The 18,310-nt window shown below is 40.1% G+C and overlaps 1 long non-coding RNA gene across 1 annotated transcript; it reads right to left on the bottom strand.

Moving 5' to 3' along the window:
- Positions 1 to 462: 462 nt before the first annotated feature.
- Positions 463 to 10,928, bottom strand: LOC126952897 (uncharacterized). The gene is made up of 3 exons (XR_007725061.1): positions 10,661 to 10,928; positions 1,055 to 1,217; positions 463 to 616 (listed from the first exon to the last, which is right to left on the bottom strand). It is a non-coding gene; the product is annotated as an uncharacterized LOC126952897 (long non-coding RNA).
- Between the last annotated feature and the right edge of the window lie 7,382 nt (positions 10,929 to 18,310).

Genomic DNA, 18,310 nt, shown 5'->3' with positions numbered 1-18,310 from the left:
ACTCAATTGGCCTCATCTTAACTTGTTTAAATCTACAAAGACTCTATTTCCAAGTAAGGCCACATTCTAAGGAATGAGGGGTTAGGACTTGAACACATATTTTTGGTGAGGGGGGCACAATTCAACTTATAACAATCCTTATCTACACCTAGCCAATAATCACACTGAATGACAGGAAATGGCTCTCAGAACTGTGGTCAATAGTGTGTGTCATCCTGGCAATATATCAAGTATCTCAGTGAGGTTGATCATGTCAACCTCCAAAGAGGAGGTTGAGATGTCTATAAATATGGCCTCTATGTTCAAATGGCTGCTGCAAGCAGGGAATATTTGATATGGTTTGGATCTGTGTCCCCACCCAAATCTCATGTCAAATTGTAATCCCCAGTGTTGGAGGTGGGGCTTGGTGGGAGATGATTGAATTGTGGGAGCAGATTTCTTCTTTTGATGCTGTTCTTCTGGTTGTTTAAGAGCATGTGGCACCTCCCCTCTGCTCTCTCTTCCTTTTGCTCCAGCCATATGAAGTGCTGGCTCTCCGTTTACTTTCCACCATGATTGTAAGTTTCCTGAGGCCTCCCCAGAAGCCAAGAAGATGCTGCCATGCTTCCTGTACAGCCTGTGGAAACATGAGCCAATTAAACCTCTTTTCTTTATAAATTACCCAGTCTCAGACATTTTTTTATAGCAGTGTCAGAATGGACTAATACAGTATTATTGGAATAAAAGTTCAAGTGCACCGGGATTACTTGGCCAGTACATGTGTAAGCTAATATCCCTTTATCCAACATGTGAGTTCCATTCCATTCCATTCCATTCCCCAGTGTGACCTAAAAGCAAGAGAAGAGTGAAAGTAAGAGAGAAAAAGAGTTCTAAGAAATCTTAGCCTGATGTGCAAATGTTATAACCTTGACCTCTTTTCAAAACTTGTACCACCAGGTGATTGTTGATCATAAGTATGCATAGAGAGCTTACTAGTAATAACATGCCCAGCATTCAAAGGATTCTTTGTTTTGCTTCTTTGGATTCTGTACTTGATCAGTTGCTCATCACTTACCTGTCTGCCTAAGGCATAGTAAATTGTCAGCATCCATCCAAATGACTCAACTAATAACAAGCATCACGCTGGGCACGGTGAGATGACTCAGAGATGAAGCTGAGGATCAATCATGCTGTTCCCAAGGTCTGTGCTGGATAAATCAGCATTGGAAACCTAGGTGCTGAGTATACCAGAGGTTTGATGAAAAATTATTTTAGACTTGCTGTATATTTGAAAATTTCTATAATAAAATGTCAAGAAAAAAAGTCACGTAAATCAGCTCCATGGTTTACTGATTTAGAATAAACAAACATGATCTGTTAGTATTCATTTGTCATAGAATATGATAAATGTTTAACTGTCCAGTTTTAACTGTCTTGATGATGTCTGGGTAAACAAAGCATCATCACTTCATGGTTTGATATCTGTTCCCTTATTTGGCAATCTTGCAGGTATAGACCACCATGCCCAGCTACTTTTTTTTTTTTTTTTTTTTTTTTTTATTTTTTTTGTAGAAACAAGGTTTTGCCATGTTGCCCAGGCTGGTCTCCAACTCCTGAACTCAAGCAATCCACCCACCTCAGCCTCCCAAAGTGTTGGCACTACAGGTATGAGCCACCGTCTTGGCCTGTTCCCTTATTTAAAATTATTGGGACGCAGGAAGAAAGCTTTTTGTTTTGTTTTATTTTGTTTGTTTAATTAATGGCTACTAGATCCTACCAATCTGTACATTTTTTAAGAACTAGCCTATCACTATTTCTAAATCCTCTCCATTTATCTGTGGCCTGGTATGATGATAAGTTTGATAGCAGGAGTACCATAATATGTCATATAATAGTGTATTCCTGCTCTGCGAGCTATCTTTTCCTCAGTCCTAAAGCATAGTGGCTAAGCAAGTAATCTTGGGAGTCAGATTGCCTGGCTTATTAGAATTGCAGTTTAGTAGGACCTTGGGCAAATTGCTTAAGCTTTTCATGCCTTATTTTAAGTTCCTGCATCATATGACTGTTAGTGTCCAGAGTAAAATGTAATCGGTTTAGCTGTCTCGCTCTAGAATCTTTATTTTATCTACCAACTATCCTTCTCTCTCTCTCCCTTTCCCTCACATCTCTATCTCTATCTGTAGCTCAACTCTTTCTTTATTTCTTAGTCTTCCAAACCTATTTCCCTCAGATCCACTTGTCAGGGATGTGCTGAGGGAAATAGGCTTCCTCCTGTCCTGCTAGTGACCCCGAGTGGCTTTCATGGACCCCGTTTTATTCCCTCTTCGTTAGGAAAAACAGCCTTTTTGGTTTCTGGAGCACCCTTAGCATCCTGTTTAGGTCTCTCAACTTCACAAGTAACTTCTTTCTTTATCACCATGAACTTTTCTTCACCTCCTGATCTTTTCTACAATCAGGTGCTGAACTTCTGCAGTTCCTGGTCTATAGAGTCCCTTCAGATATCAGATGAAATATTTAGTCAAATCTCTAACTTGACAAGCAATCAATGCACAAACATTTGTATTAGTGTCCGTATGTTCAAGCCATCAGAAAGTACACTCTACTTGGCTCCACAAAAGCAACAATTCAAGGCAACCATGATAATAATTAAAAAAAAACAAAACAAAACTCCATAAAACGACTATATATGTAGACATGGATTTTTGAATGCAAATTATAAAATGTCTAACAATATGTTTGTGACTTATATATGAGTTAATGAAACAGTTAAAGGAAAACTCTAATGATACCGCATATTGTTAAAATTTCTTATCCAATAGCCAAAGGAGGCAGACATGGAACGATTGATTGGGGGATTGATGGGGAGATGGACAACACAGAAAGGAACTTATAGTAATGAAGGAAGGGCCTTGTAGGCATTCCTTGGTTGAAGATGATGGTTTTCCTAAACTGGGCTATGATACCTCAGAAACATTATTATTATTGTTATTACTATTTTAGTATAGATGGGGTTTCACCAAGTTGGTCAGGCTGGTCTCAAACTCCTGACCTCAGGTGATCTACCCACCTTGGCCTCCCAAAGTGCTGGGATTACAGGTGTGAGCCACTGCACCTGACCATGTTATTAATATTAATAATACATTCCTGACAAATAATTCTATTCATTTTTAGGAGATCATTTACAGAGGTAACTGATATTATAGTCATTGCCCTTGTGCTCAAAATGCCCAAAGTTCCTTTATGGGTTTCTAAAAGAGGAATCTGAGGACTGTCTACTCCATCAAGGATACCTGGGGTACGCCTCTAAAATGCAGCTTCAAATTCCACAGGTGATTCTGATGCACCCTAGAGTTAGATAGTCAATGCCTTTTGGAGTTTGGGCCTGAATAGGGACTATTCTCTATCTGAGAGTGCCATACAGTAAAGTTGGAGTTGCTCAAGAAAATACAGTAGTCCCTTAGTATCAGTGAGGAAATTGGTTCTATGGCCCCCTCCCAAACCAAAATCTGCAGATACTCAAGTCCCTTGTATAAAATGACATAGTTTTTGCATATACATACACCACCCTCCCATACACTTTAAATAGTCTCTAGATTATACCTAATATAATGTAAGTGCTATGAAAATAGTTTTCATATTTTTTATTTGTATTTTTTGTTGTATTGTTACTTTTTATTGTTGTTGTTATTGATTTTAAAATAATTTTGATCCGTCGTTGGTTGAATCTTTGGATGCCAAACTTCTGGATAAGGAGGGCTGACTATACTATTACAATGAGATGTTACACATACATCAATAATGTTACTTAAACTTTTAGTTGTCTTATCGTTTCTCAAAATCAACTTTTATAACTGTAGTGATTAATAAGATTAATTTGAAAAGGAGTTCTCTTAAAATATGAAATAACAGCAACTCCTCAGCTAAATCCTGTGGATGCTATTTAACCCTTTCTTGGAAGCAGATGAAGCCCTCATTTGTAACTATGACCTTGCCCAAAATGGTGGAGCTTCTCCAAGTGGAGCCATCTCAAGTCAAGGGATGGTCTTAACCACTTCACCAGAGTCTGCTAATTCCCACTGATCAATTGAGCTCTAACAAACATTGGAAGGAGGAAACTGAATAAAGGAATGCCTATTGTCTTCTTGAAATAGAAGGCCTCACTTAGCTCTATAAAGAGTTTACTCTGCCACCGCGTAGTCTGGACAAATAACATGCATTTGCTCTCTTTTTGTTCCCAAAAATATTGATTTGGGGACTTGGATATCTAGGAATTTATTTGAAGTACCTAAGATAGAGGTCAGTTCAGTTAATTATGCTTTTTTTCCTGTTTTTCACATATAACCCCTCTTAAATTTGCATTTCAGGCTACAGACTGGTAGTTTTTAACTCAGGCTGAATATTATAGTCATCTTGGGACCTTTGAGAAATTCCAACCCCCAGACCCCACCCCTAGAGAGAGTTCAAATTAATCAGTCTGGGGTGGGGCGAGAGCATCATATTTTTCAAATCTCCCAGGTGATTCAAAGTGTAGCCAAAGGTGAGAACCACCGCTTGCTTTATGATGTAAGACTTATTAAGGCCAATTCTATCAAAACCATCCACCACCATCAATAAACAAAACTATTTGATTTGACAGTATCCTATTAGGTGAATAGCTTGTGCAGGCATTATTCTTGTCTTGAGATTTTTGGGAGATTTGACTATATTCCACAACTTAGGTGACTTGAGTAAAATTCCAGATTTTTCCATCACACTATGGTGACACAGTAATAACAATCCCCACACACACACTTTTTTTTTTTTTTTTTGAGACAAAGTCTAGCTCTGTTGCCCAGCCTGGAGTGCAGTGGTGTGATCTTGGCTCACTGTGATTTACACCTCCCAGGTTCAAGTGATTCTCCTGCCTCAGCCTCCTGAGTAGCTGGGAATACAGGTGCCCATCACCATGCCTGGCTAATTTTTGCATTTTTAGTAGAGATGGGGTTTCTCCATGTTGCCCAGGGTGGTCTCGAACTCCTGACCACCTTGGCCTTCCAAAGTGCTGGGATTACAGGCATCGACCACCGTACCCAGCCCCCAAATTTATGTATTCATATTGTTCACTAGCAGAATTCAACAGGAAATTCAGTCAGTAAAATTGTTTAGAGAAAGCAATTTGTTCATAAAATTTCTAACCTCAAAGAACTTTACAGGATTTAGCCTCCATGAAATCCAACAAGTGTAACAATATCAGCTGTGATATCTTTGCAGTTGGGTTACATTTAATTGATTTGGGGGACTTCACTCTGCAGCAAATCTATGCCCACAGAACCAGTTGAAGTTATGAAACCTCTGTCTTGCCACATATGTTTAAATCCTTTAATAAAATAAAGCTAATAACTTGATAAAACTAATAACTCTCTCTCTCTCTCTCTCTCATTTTTTTTTTTTGTTTGTTTGTTTTTGAGACAGAGTCTCACTCTGTTGTCCAGGCTGGAGTGCAGTGGGGCAGTCTCGGCTCACTGCAACCTCTGCCTCCTGGGTTCAAGCAATTATCCTACCTCAGCCTCCAGAGTAGCTGGGATTACAGGCACCTGCCACCACACCCGGCTAAGCTAATAACTTTCATGAGAGCGAGAGCAGACAAGGGTGAGACTGGTTTGGCTTTTGTGGGCAGTGAGTGCCTCGGATAATGATTCTACCAGGTTCCATTTGATGGAGGGCAAGTTCATTGAACACCTTCAGCTGCGAGGAGAGCTGTAGTGAGAACTTTCTGCCTAATAACTGCTCTCTCTCTCTTCAATTTCACCTAATGAGTGTGTGAATTCGATTGCTAGATTCTGATGTTGGTGGAGGATAAATGTAAATAATTTATGAGAGAAAGTTGTGATCTTCTTGGAGAGCTCAAGGAATATATCTTTTCTGGAGGGTGAGGGACAAGGGGAATAAGAGTGCAAAAAGAACAAAGGCACTCTATTTTAAAAGGCATTCATTTAGGTGGTGTCCTTATCTATAGCCTGCCCCTCTACCTTGTCCTGTGGAACCGGGGCACTTGCATTTGGCAGCTGCAATCACTTAATAACTGCACCTTTGCCATAAAAGCTGTTGGAGGTTGGCAGAGAGCAGGAATCCAATGTGATCATTGCTAACATCCATTTAAAGCCAAAGCCACAGGGGGAAGTAATTGGATTTAATGGATACAGAGTTTTAGAATGAAAGTGCGTGGGATTGGGTTTATTTAATTTAATTAGACTTATACTTTAGATTATCTCATTTAAATTATCTGTGTTCCCATGTATGCTTTGACTTTCTGGCCTTTAGGCAATAGGCAAAATTTTCCTTGTACGAAGCAATGAAGGTCTGTTCGTTTCTCCTTCAGAGCCTTCTATATCAGCCAGGGTAAAAACGAGCTTATGCGTCAGCCAGGGTCAACTAACCCAGGTCCCTCCGAAGGCAATCTTTTTCATTGGTTGGTTGAGTCGTAGAATAAGAGGACCTGAGGGGGCTTTTAAAGCTCTCACGCTGCCCTAGTCATCTCCCTAGCAGCAGGGTTTGCTCTGTTTTCTGAGTAACTACAGGAGCCTTCATTACCTGTGCTATAGGACATAGCTTCTCAAGGGCATCCAACACTCCCAAGGGCAAAAGCTGGTGGACTTTGACAACACATCCCGCAACAACTAAATTGTCATTTCCAGAATGAAAATCCATCTTGCACAATCATAAAGGGAACTTTATTTGAATCACAGAAACCAGGTAAATTGAGCCTACTAGTTAGACATGACGATTAGCTGGGCTGATGATGCAGTGAGTTTCTCCTGACTTATATCTGAATGTCCCTTTGCCTTGATGTTTCTCTCCATTGAAAACAAGTGCAGGCCGGGTGTGGTGGCTCACGCCTGTAATCCCAGCACTTTGGGAGGCAGAGGCGGGTGGATTGCCTGAGCTCAGGAGTTCAAGACCAGCCTGGGCAACATGGTGAAACCTTTTCTCTACTAAAATACAAAAAAAATTAGCCGAGTGTGGTGGCGTGCACCTGTAGTCCCAGCTACTTGGGAGGCTGAGGCAGGAGAATTGCTTGAACCCGGGAGGCAGAGGTTGCAGTGAGCTGAGATCACGCCACTGACCTCCAGCCTGGGTGACAGAACGAGACTCCATCTCAAAAAAAAAAAAAGGAAAAAAAAGAAAAGCAAGAAAGTAGAAGTGTGGCAGGGCAGACTGTGCCAGCAAGGAAATGCCCATGGGAGAGAGGGAGGTAGTACCTCTGTGGCTCCCGTGGAGGCCCCAGGACAGGGGTGAGGTAGGCAGCAGGCTCCTGGTGATCTCTCACTCCACTGCTCTCAGTAGAGCAGGAGTGATTGAAGCCATGCCGCAATGAATTTCATGATAGGGTAATATGGATACGTTTCCACTGCAGGAGGGAATCAGGCTGCCTTGCCTCTCAGCACGCCCACTCTAGTGGGAGTCTGAAATTACTGTCTTCAGACCTTCTATTCACCTCGTTCCTCTCATTCCTTTGAGATTTTCAAAAAAGCAGTACTGTCGTTAATAATAAATCGATGTATTGTTACCTTTTAGTAAGAGCCATATTATTTAGGGACATATTTTATATCAATTTAAACACATGTACTGTGTATTTGGGGTGTGTGTGTGTGTGTGTGTGTGTGTGTCTTTGTGTCTGTGTGTATTTCCATTTAGATTTTGTAGTATAAAAGTCTGCCTTCTCCACTTTTGCCATTCTTCCCTAATAAACTGATATATATATATGTAAACAATTAGATTATGGTTACTTATTCATTCTCAAGGAACAGGCAAACAGCGAAATAGACATTGATCACCGCAATAGCATGTACTAGGTAACAACTTCATTTAAGGCACTGATCCCTGGTATTGTGGTCAATATAAAAATGTATAAGATCTGATCACTCTCCCAGATTAAGCTACAGACACACATGACTGATTCAAAGTAGAAATTGGCAATGTGAAATACAAAGATAGTGCTGCGAGGTTTCTGAAGACAGTAAGATGATGTCTGATTTGGGGGATCAGATCATGTCCTGTGGGATGCCTTCTGCACCGGGCTCAGAAGGAGGGAGCTTTGGACATGTAGTGATGGGTGAGTGGAGATGGGGCACTCCAGATGGTGGGATAGTGCCCGTGGGAAAGCGCTGAGCATTTTCTGGACCTTTTTTTAACGAATTTTTTTTAACCGATTGACAAGATACGGAATCTGGATCCTTAAAAAGGCTGTTTAGCTGTGATGTGGAGCTGTGAGAAGTAAGTTCTAGAGCGAGATCCTGAGAGTTCTTTGGTGTCACTCAGGAGTGACACCAGTTTGAATTTCACCAGTTGTATTAGTTCCCTAGGGCTGTTTTAACAAAGTGGCTGAAAATAACAGAAATGTATTCTATTACGGTGCTGGAAGGCTGAAAGCCTGGTATCAAGGCGTTGGTCAGGGCCTTGCTCCCTGTGAGGGCTCTAGAGAGGAATCTACCCTGATCTCCTCCAACAGCTTTTGGTGGCTCCCGACAATCCTTGGCACTCCTTGGCTCGTGGCTACATCACTTCAGTCTTCACCTTTGTCTTTGCAGGGCCTTCCTCCCTGTACAACTGTGTACCTCGGTGTGTCCTTTCTTCTTTTTCTAAGGACGCCAGTGAAATCGAACGTAGGGCCCACCCTAAACCAGGATGACATCATCTTAACTAATTACATCTGCAAAAACCTGTTTTCCAAATAAGGTTACATTCTAAGGTTCCGGGTAGGCATGACATTTGGGGGCACACTATTCAACTCACAACACCATTTTAACAAGATCCCAAGAGTACTGCAGTGTCAAGCTAAGGAGTCTGAACTTTACCAGTTTAGATGCCTAAGTTCAGAGAAACATTGAGGGAAGTCTTTTTAGGGCAGGGAATACCTTGACAGCCTTGGCCTTCCCTAGGTTAGACCTGCTGTGCCTGTGGTGAGCCGCTAACACCTGGCTGCCGTGAGCCACATTCTGAAAGGCCGTACACCCACATCCACTGTCTGAGTGCCTGAAGCTCTGCCCACTGGACTATGACTCTAACATTCCATTTTGTTCTTATAGCGGGAAGTATTCTTGTCCCTCTCTCCTGTACCCAAATGCCCAGCTGCTTGCTTGGACTCATGAGTAGAAGGTAAGTGTAGGCTTCAAAGGTAGTATTTCAATTTTTCCTATTCTACCACATCTGTCTCCCATGGCTTACTTTTGTTTTATTTTGTTTTGTTTTATTTTGTTTTGTTTTGTTTTGTTTTAGAGACAGGGTCTTGTTCTTTCACTCAGGCTGGAGTGCAGTGGCATGATCATGGCTCACTGCAGCCTCGAACTCCTGGGCTCAAGGGATCGTTCCACCTTAGCCTCCTGAGTAGCTGAGATTATAGGCACATGCCATGATGCCCAGTTCCCGTGGCTTACTTTTGGAACAATGTGTTTGTCAAATTCAATGTATAGGCTTGCAAGAGCTAGGAAGGAGAACTCTTATCTTACTTAGTACTTCTCTACAATTACTTTTTGCTTTAGAGGCAATTCACTAGCCATATCAGAAGAAATGTCAGTTGAAGGACACCTTTAAGATATTCATTTACAAATACTTTTCTGAATAAATGAATACATCGAATGCTTTTTATACGATAGATACTTTACTAAGTCCCATATCTCATTATAAATTCTTTTAAGCTTTCAGTGCAGGCAAAACTAACATGTTTAACATCAGTCCCCTTATTTTTTACTATTTATAGTTGCAAAAATTAAATGAAATAATATATTTAGAAGTCTTAACACATTCCACACAGCAGTCGCTAGCTATTATTACCCTTCTAACTGTACATGCTGGCAGTTATCTGGCTCAAGGAGTTTTTAGTGGGATATGATATATTTTGCCTCTCAATTTTGGATTTTAATGCTTTTTTACCATCAAAGGATTGACACATCTTCCTGGAAAAGATAAAAAAGATCTTTGAAGATTTGTTTTCTTCAAAGTTATGACAACCACTGCAACGTGCCTCAGTGTAGATACTCTGGTTGCTAAGGACCGCATAGATCAGGGTAAAAAGTGGGCTGATGATAACTGTCATTTTCTTTTCTTTTTGTCACTTGGAGGGAAGAAGCAGCTTGGTAGATGCTTGGGCTTGTGTCTGAGGCATCACAGCAACATTGTGAAAAAGAATCAGTCAGCATGACGGTACCTATCTTTTTTGACGGACTTCTGGACTGATCCACCATTCTACCACTGTACTTTGCTCTTCAGGGGAACATGGATGCACATTCCTGTGCTAAAGAAACTTCTATGTGACCAGTTCACTATGCAGAGCACTGGGAGTCTCCCTCCTCAACAGAGATTGCAGCACACAGCCTCTGCCTTGCTCAACCCCACAAGATTCTGTGTCAATAATCAAGGACAAAATAGCTCTAAAATGAAATCCTATTTCCAGGCTAGAGAATTTTGAATCTAGATTTAGAGACGCCATAAAAAATAATGATTACTATGTCAAGGAAGGTAATTTTCATGAAGGAAATGACTTCTAATCCAAATGGTTTATTTGTAGGATTAATGTCATATGAACCTGTTTTATACAAAGTCATAGGGAGACAAAAAAAGGGAAGAAATTCATTTTGAGCCTAAATATACCAATGAATAAATAAGTTGACAAAAAATAAGCTAATTTTAACTTCAAATCACTCACCCATTTCGTCTTGTACAATAACCTCAGAAACACAAATGCACCATGTCCGGCTGCATATGAAAGTGGCAAGAGCTTGCCATTTCCATTTTTAAAAGGAGAAGCAAATGTGTCTAGCTTACTCAATTTTTTCCTAACTTCAAGTTTCATGTTTATGTAACCATCAGGGAGACTTGCTGACTCACAGTCAGCCTCTGGGGCAGCACTTCCCCTTTCTTTAGTTCTTGAAGAAACAAGTATGATGCTCCCAGGAGAGTGGACATGCTAACCATGTAAGTTTTTTATACACACAAGTAATATAATTGTATACATTTATGTTAATTGATAAAAGTCTAAACAAGATAATCTCTAAACAATAAGAATATTTTATTTTACTTGTTTTTTTAGATGGAGTCTCACTCTGTTACCCAGGCTGAAGTGCAGTGGCCCGATCTTGGCTCACTGCAACCTCCACCTCCCGGGCTCAAGTGACTCTTCTGCCTCTGCCTCCTGAATAGCTGGGTCTACAAACTCACACGCCACCACACACAGCTAATTAAGAATTATTCAAAGCAGGAATTGGTTTTTAAAATGCTAAACCAAATGATAAAGTCCACAAGTTTTTAGGTTTGTAGGTGAAGCCTTACCTGACTTCCCACCTCCAGCAGGTTGGGAACTATTCTCGGTGCTCCCATAATACTTACGATTTACATGATCATCGCTAACACTGCAGCACTTAATAGTAGCCAGGAGATAGAAGGTTCTGTGTATGGGGTACTGAGTTTGCATTTCACTTCTTTTCATTGCAGGCCACAGACCTCCGGACTCTACTTCCTTCCTTAGAGTCAGGAACTAAGAGGAAAATATTCAGCTTGGTTTTCTGGAATGAGAAATACAGGGTTGAGACTGCATCAAGACAAACACAGTTATGTAGATAATGTAGGTGAAAAACTGAAGAAGAGAGGAGGAGCCATCACAACTTCCTAATCGATTTATTTGCTTCCAACTTTTCCAACATTGCTGCTCAGCGAGCTTTCAAAAATGCCAGCCTAATTAATTCACTTTTTCGCTTAAAACCCTTCAGTGCATCCAAGGGGACTTGAGATAAAGACTAAAGTTCTTACCTGCCCTGGAGGCCTTGAGTGACATGGCTCCTCTCCCCTCACCTGCCTGTGGAAGCCACTCTCTCCTGAGGGCTCCAGAACTTCACCTGCAGTTGCTCTCTTAATTCATCAAAACAGATGGTCTTCTTCCTGCCTCAGGGCCATTGCTCCTGCTGTCCTCCTACCTGAATCATCGCAGCAGACTGCCAGCCCTTCTGCTGTCTTTGGCTGCACACTTCTTTTGTTTGGCCAGCCAAGAGATGACTGAAGTTTGAATTTGAATGCCTTAAAGCCAGTAGACTCCCTCCAGTGGGCCTTTTGTTCTCATATTTCTTGTTGTCTTACCCCTGCCAGATGCACACATTTTTGTTACCTGCCTGATCTCTTAAAGGAATTTGAGTTCGCAATCTCTGGACTAATTAATTTCTACTAATCAACCAGTAAAGCACAAATGCCATCTCCTCAGGAAAGTTTTCACAGCCCCACCGGCAAAAAATCCTGTACTTTCTCTTCCTAGCACTCATCACAACAGCAATTAAATAACTAATTGTGCTATTACATGTCTAAAGTCTATATTCCCGGCCAGCATGGTCATTACAAAAGGGCAGGGACTCTTGTCTTTTTCACCACTGCGTTCTTAGTGTTTACATATAGAAGGCACTCAATGATTGAATGGATGAATGATAAAGCTAAAGTATTCCAAAGCTTAGTGACATAAATAATTCTCTAAAAGCTTTAAATGAGAATTATAGGCAAACATTTTTCTGAGATTATTTGAGCCTAGTCCTTCCAGGAGACACTGAGATTCCGTAACCCTGAGGAGGATATATCATGGGAAGCTCATCTCAGTGATTTCATACTGCTGTACTAGGTCCAAAGGGCAGAAGGAATGGGGAAGCCAGGAGGGCTCCAGGCTCCATGAAACTAATTAAACCATAGCAGCACTAGCTCGACTTTTATCATTATTCTCTTTCTTTCTTCCTTTCTTCCTTTCTTTTCCTTCCTTCCTTCCTTCCTTCCTTCCTTCCTTCCTTCCTTCCTTCCTTCCTTCCTTCCTTCCTTCCTTCCTTCCTTCCTTCCACAGACTTTCGGTCTTGTTGCCCATGCTGGAATGCGATGGTGCAATCTCGGCTCACCGCAACCTCTGTCTCCCGGGTTCAAGCAATCCTCCTGCCTCAGCCTCCCGCGTAACTGGGATTACAGGCATGCGCCACCATGCCCAGCTAATTTTGTATTTTTAGTAGAGACAGGGTTTTTCCACGTTGGTCAGGCGGGTCTGAAACTCCTGACCTCAGGTGATCTGCCCACCTTGGCCTCCCAAAGTGCTGGGATTACAGGCATGAGCCACCATGCCCAGCCTATCATTATTCACTTTCTATCTTTTATGTGAATATAGTGAATTTCTGCATAGGATTTGTCTGAACAAAGCTTATACCAGGGCTTTGACAGTGTCTATCTTATTGGTTATGGTATCAATGGCTCCTAGAATGGTGCCTGGCACTGAGTGTTGAGTGGTGTCTATGAATGGTAACCTACTTGTGGTAAAGATCTTATATTTACAAAGCTAGGATCAGATTTCTGTTGTGTTTCAGGATCAGGAAGTAGTGAAGCTATCCTATTGCAGGTAATGTTGGTAGCATTACCTATTTCATATGATGAGGATTTCTTCCATCCATTCAATCCAATTGCAAAACCAAATCTTCTTTTCCTTCCCAAATGATATTTAATTCAAGTCCTTCAAATGCATTTCAAAAGCTTCTCTTGTCCATGCTCCTTTATGCTATGTTGTCTTCTCTGCCGGTAGTCACATTCAAAAGGCAATGAATTAATTATCTTTATAAGTATTTTTCTTTATTTCCAAATCTGATCAGAATGTGCCCAAAGCATGCTTCATTGCAATGTTTTTGAGGAAGTTTGACTTATTATTATTATTATTAGGCTTCATTATATCTGAAGCAAATTAAAGTGGACAATTTTCCATGATGATGGAAAGTCTCACTATGTTGGCCAGGATGGTCTCAAACTCCTGGCTTCAAGCAGTCCTCCTCCCTTGGCCCTGCAAAATAAAATGCTGGTATTACAGGCATGAGCCACTATGCCAGGCCAAGGTATTTTTTTTTTTAATGTGATAATTAACAGTAAAAAAAAAACAAGTGGGATAAAAGACATTATATGGACTAGTACGTGCCATGTTCATGGTGCCAAATAGCTTGCATTTCCACCCTCCCGCTCTTGCCTCTATGCTGCTTTCTGGACCAAAGTTGCCTGCCTTGGAGGCAGACTTGTGTACTTACTTTGACAGGCTCACTTGCCCTCTGGTTTCTGGTTGGTTTTGTCCAATGGGGAGCCCCTGCAGGAGGTCAGAAGGAAGAACACAGTAAGGTCCAGTCCCACATTCCCCTGCTTCCTGCCTACAGAGTTGGCTTGGGCTGGCTGCATGATCTCAAGCAAAGATCGTAACTCCTCTCAAGGTGACCCTTTCCACACTCTCTCCTCTTGCTCCTTTAAACCTCAGGGTTGTAACATCTGCTGTGACTAGCCCCAGCATGTCCCTCTTCTTTGCGGTTTTCCCATATCTGCCTATATCGTATCAACAGTCCCTTTACTCAACCTTCCTGGAGTATGCCACTTGCTTCCTGTTGGGGCCCTGATTGATACACCTACTAGGGATTCCACTTACGATCTCTCTCATTTTGCTCAGGAGTCGAAGTTATGGTGATGGACATTGTATCCACAGGTGTAACTACTTGAAGGAGAAGCATTTTTTGGAATCATACCCTACAAAATCTAAATTAACCATATTTTCATTATATCCTAAAATGCCTTATTATTGTATTTTTCTCAACACTTTTACAATATACCATGCATATTCTTATTTTTTGAAAATTATATAATTTGTTGAGTATGACTACTTTTATGTGCCTACACTACTTTCTGTTCCTTCATAAGTAAATGTCTTATTTTTTTATGTGCTTAATTTTCTACTCTATAGACTCATTCTTATTTTTAATTTAGAGATGAGGCTTTCACTATGTTGCCCAACTTGCCTTGAATTCCTGGACTCAAGGGATCCTCCCACCTCAGCCTCCCAAGTAACAGAAACCACAGGTGCATACCACTGTACCTGACTATGTGATATACTAATTATTAATTCAACCGCGAACTGTCTGTCATTGTTAACATCTCTCAAGTCATTCAGACACATCAGAAACTCTACTAGTTTTATTTTAATACATTCATTAAGGGCTTACCATGTACCTGGCATTATGCTTGGCATTAGGAATAAAGCACTGAACAAGACTCTTCGAAACAGCAGTCTTCAATTTTTTTTTCTGGTACGCTCCCCGAAGTAATTTTGAAAAACTATATGCCCCTTTGCATATGTTTTAATTAACAAAATATTTTAAAATCAAAGGGTTAAATTGTTGCAAACGATGTAATTTTTAGTGTTTGTGACTAGATAACAAATCCATTGCTCTGGTGTTAAAATAGAAATGGTGATAAGTTTCTTATAAATATGGAACACTTTCCCCTAACAATCCTATTAAATTAACTTTTTTCTTTTTTCTTTTTTTTTTTTTTGCCAGAAAAGACTCAGAACAAGAATTAACATTTGTTAATATTCTGATTTCTTATGAAGCTCTTGTTGGAGAAAAAAATAATGAAGTTTTCATTTTACGAAACAGAAGTGAAAAGAGTTGCTGAATCTTGTCACTCAGCATCTTTCCTGCATGCAAGTTGCTGAGTCATTTAAGGCATTGACTCTTCTGCTTGGACGTCTGAGTTCAGTGTCACAGGATATTTAAGTAGGAAACTTAGAATTTTAGAAAGGAAGCGAGGGGAAGAAACAGACCCAGAGTGGTAAGGTGCTTGTCAAAGTCATGCAGCTGGTTGGTGAACTTGGGCTTCTTGGTTGTGATTTGGTTACATTTTCATTATTTTCATTGTTGCATGATAGTAAATGCTCTTTAGTAGGTTTAGATAAAAATTAGTGGCAGCAAATAACAGCAACAACAATAATACTGTATTTGTGAGAGAACAACCCAAATATAATAATATCTTTTTGCTTTTCTATTGTATTTTTACCATTTTATTTCCTTCACACCTTCCATGAAACATTTTACTTGAGGTTTTGAATTAATTTTGCATTCTATTTGGCACAATTATTTCAATTTCACTGAGAAAATGGAAATAAATTCAATTTTATTTTATAAAAGTAAAGCCTGGGAGGATTAATTTTGATCACTTAGCATCCTAGGTAATAGAGTTTGACAAATGATGCAGTCTTTAATAATAATTTTAGATTGCTCCTTCGAGCTAATCAATGCCAGTTAAATCAAGTAGTTAGAAGAAGCTTTTAAGACTCTGTTATGCTAGTGAAATAATTTAATTCTCTCCAGTTCAATTACTTTCAATAATATAACACCTTTCTGGTACAATAAAAACTCAATTTAAAAAGTAAATAAAGTTTGTAAACTATTTTAAAGACCCTATAGAAATATTTTACTGAGTTACTATTTAAATTAATAGAAGAGACCTTAAATGTTTTCAGTAAAGATTCCTATTTGTGATATAATTTTCTTTCCTTCTTTCTTTCTTTTTTTTTTTTGAGACAGAGTCTCACTCTGTTGCCAGGCTGGAGTGCAGTGGCATAATCCTGGCTCACTGCAACCTCTGCCTCCCAGGTTCAAATGATTCTCCTGCCTCAGCCTCCTGAATAGCTGAGATTACAGGCACGTGCCACCATGCCCAGCTAATTTTTATATTTTTAGTAGAGAGGCGGTTTCACCGTGTTGGCCAAGATGGTCTTGATCTCTTGACCTTGTGATCCACCCATCTTGGCCTCCCAAAGTGCTGGGATTACAGGTGTGAGCCACCACGCCCAACCTATGATACAATTTTCTAATATAAATGAGGGGGCTGGGCACGGTGGCTCATGCCTGTAATCCCAACATTTTGGGAGGCCGAGGCGGGTGGATCACCTGAAGTCAGGAGTTTGAGACCAGCCTGACCAACATGGGGAAACCCTGTCTCTACTAAAAAATACAAAAATTAGCCAGGCATGGTGGTGTGCCCCTGTAATCCCAGCTACTCGGGAGGCTGAGGCAGCAGAATCACTTGAACCCAGGAGGCAGAGGTTGCAATGAGCTGAGATTGCCCCACTGCACTCCAGCCTGGGCTACAGAGTGAGACTCTGTCCCAAAATAAATAAATAAATAAATAAATAAATCAGAGAATTCACAAAAGGAACTGACTTACAGAACTTTATAGCTGGTTACTGGTATTGATATCCAAATTTCTGCTTTTCATGCAGATGTCTTTGTCAAGGATGGGCTGTGACATAAAATGCAAACAACTGTTTTTAATGCTACATTTAGTATAAATTTTATGTTCTCATTTAGGGCAAATGTTCACTGCAAATTAAACTAGAATATACAAACACTTATAATGTAAAATATAACTTGTATTAGGGGCTCCTCACTTGAAGAAAACCCAAAATAAAACCCAACTTGTTAAAAAATATTTGAATATATGGGATGATAATTCAGGGTTTTTCCATGAAATAGGAATGTCTCAAATGTCAAAAAGAAAATTGATTTTGAAAGTCCTTTTGAGCATACTGGTTGACTAAAGTGAAGGACATCTTTTTTATTTGTTTATTTATCAATTTATTAATTTATGAAATTCAAAAAATTAAGTAAATTTGCTTCTTCTTCATTGCCTCTTCTCTAAAGCTCATCTTAATCATGTCTTCTCCTTAACCATAAGCCTACATGCTCCTAATTTTATGACTTTGCTGATCACTGCAGGTTTTTTACAGTTACTCTAAACAGAATTCCAGGCTTATCATTGCCATACCAATATCTGATGAAAGTTGTCAGCTATACACAAAAACAAAACGACCATCTGCTCAAGTTCACTACCCCCATCCTCCACCCCACAATGACTGTAAATATAAACTCATTTTTAAAATTTCTTAAATATTTTCTTTATAGAAATCCAATTTAATCTCTATATCTGCCAGTATATTCTCTCAATTCATTTATCTGTACACCTGTTGAGGTTAGAATAGTATGGAGAATTATAAAGAGAGTGTTAAACTAGGGATAACAAGTTAAGTAACAGAAAGATGTATAAGAAAAGCTATTATTACTGATGGAGGGTCTTGACTACAAGTCTTCAAGACTCTTGACATTTTGAACAAATAATTGGACAAAACGCACAAAGAAATGAAAGAATGAAGCAACAAAAGCACAGATTTATTGAAACAAAAGTACATTCCACAGAGAGGGAGCCACAGAAGCAAGCAGCTCATGAGGGCTTGTTACAGAATTTTCTGGGGTTTAAAAATACCCTCTAGAATTTCCCCATCGGTTACTTGGTTACACCCCATGTGAATGAAGGAGTGGCCCACAACCAGTCTGACTGGTTGCAGAAGGCAACAAAGTTACACTCTTACGCCAATGAAGACTAGGCCCACAACCAGTCTGATTGGTTATGCGAGGGGGCCAATCAGAGGTACTTTCCATTTATCATCTGCCACACAAAGGGAGTAGCCTCTGATCCTTTT

Source organism: Macaca thibetana, chromosome 4, assembly GCF_024542745.1.
Source record: "Macaca thibetana thibetana isolate TM-01 chromosome 4, ASM2454274v1, whole genome shotgun sequence".
NCBI classification, from domain to species: domain Eukaryota; kingdom Metazoa; phylum Chordata; class Mammalia; order Primates; family Cercopithecidae; genus Macaca; species Macaca thibetana.
This window is presented reverse-complemented; position numbering and strand designations above follow the sequence as displayed.